This window comes from Cupressus sempervirens, chromosome 5, assembly GCF_028749045.1.
Source record: "Cupressus sempervirens isolate cs-2001-9-10 chromosome 5, ASM2874904v1, whole genome shotgun sequence".
Taxonomy (NCBI): Eukaryota; Viridiplantae; Streptophyta; class Pinopsida; order Cupressales; family Cupressaceae; genus Cupressus; species Cupressus sempervirens.
This window is the reverse complement of record NC_143122.1, coordinates 520,630,592-520,632,417: the sequence shown is the minus strand read 5'-3', so window position 1 is coordinate 520,632,417 and position 1,826 is coordinate 520,630,592.

Sequence of the window (1,826 nt, the reverse complement as noted above, 5' to 3'; positions counted from 1 at the left end):
CAAATAGGTTGTATATTTAGAGCACATGAATACTCAAGAAAAATAAAAAGCCTATAGATGCACATCAATTATATATATACAAAAGGTTTCACAAACTTCCAATTTCTACAAGAGTTGCATGAGGTTGCAGTGCAAAAGAATTTTGGCATTTGGTTGTTTTATATCAAAAAACGGGAATAATAAAACAACATGACAGTAAGATCAAGGCTCAAATTAGTTAAATACAAAGAAGAGGTAGCTAATATAAGAAATTTTAATGAAGAAGGAAATAATATTTACATAAACATACATATATTTTAGTTTTCCAAAGAGCTATATCAGCTATTTCTCTTTACTTTGATGGTGTTCCATTTTTAATTAAGAAGTAATGTACTATTCTAGAAAATTGCAGCATTAAGAACAAGCATAATAAGCATCAAATTTTAAAAAGTGTTTCAATGATGGTATATTGATAAGAATTTTTAGCCTGAGAAACATTCATAAGAATTGGTCAATAGAAAATAAAATTAAAATAGTTAACTTACATTGAGTTTTCTGGCCAAAGTATGGCGAATCAAGACAAACATTTTCTGGGTTTCATCTAGAATGGGGTGAATTAGGTATTTATGCAAGCATAAGTCTCAAAAGATTAAGGAGGAAAAGCACACCAATTTTTTTTTAAAGATAGATATTATACTCATACATGCACAATAAGATAAAATAATAGTTTTAAATGCTACAAAAAAGAGAAAATCAAAACCAGTTGTCTCCCATACAAAAATTCATCATAAAAATAAGTTGACAATTACAACATACCATAATATAAAGGAAGAATGATAAGTATTTCTTGTACCTCCAAAAGTTTCAATTGCCTTCAAGTGTTAGATATATGTGGAGAAGAACTTTCATATCAAATAATGGTAAAAATTTTGAGAAACGTTTCAGCATTAGTTCATAGTATTATTAAATCTACATAGTCTTGAAAGGAACGTAATGATGATAGAGTTTGTTAAAGTGAAATTTCCATGAAAAAGGAAGTATATAATGTTTAATACCAAAGCTAGAAAGCATACTATAGATGCTAAAAATTGGTTCACATCTACAAATTCATCACATTTTAACACTAACTTGTCCCATTTTCTCATTTTACTAATTCTGATCTTTTGGTCAACTTGATTGTCATTTGATTATATTTCAACAATATCCTCCATCATTCATATCCCCTTTTCACATCAATTGAAAATCATTTCATAATCTTATCCGTTCAACCCAAAACCATTTCAACATCATCAAAATCCTTTTTAACTCAAAATCATCCCAAGTCAACTTGGAATAACCCCAAGTCAACCCAAAATTATCCCAAATCAGCCATAATCAACTCAAAACATGTCAAATATTTAAAATCAATCATCATTTATCAAACCCTAGGCATTGTCACATCTCTCAATGCCTTGGAAACCTATGAAATCTTATCAAACTCATCAAATCTAACCTTAGTACTAAAATATCCCTCAGTGCTAGGCCAAATATGTCATTCTTATCATTTGATCATTGACATTGTTGAGTCCCTAAGTGTTAGATCATGGCATTATCAAATCAATTTAATAATGTTGATAATGTCTATCAATTTTCTTATGGTCAACCTTGTCAATCAATTTGAATCATGTTGCACTTACAATGTCTATTAAATGTCACATGTTCTCAATCCATCTCATGTGTCCTTGACATGTTATCAATCCTAATTAGTCATTCAATTTGATCATGTCTTTGATCTACCCATCATCATCTTAGTCAATCTACATAATCCTCATATTTCATCAAAGATTATTATCATCATTTATCTCATT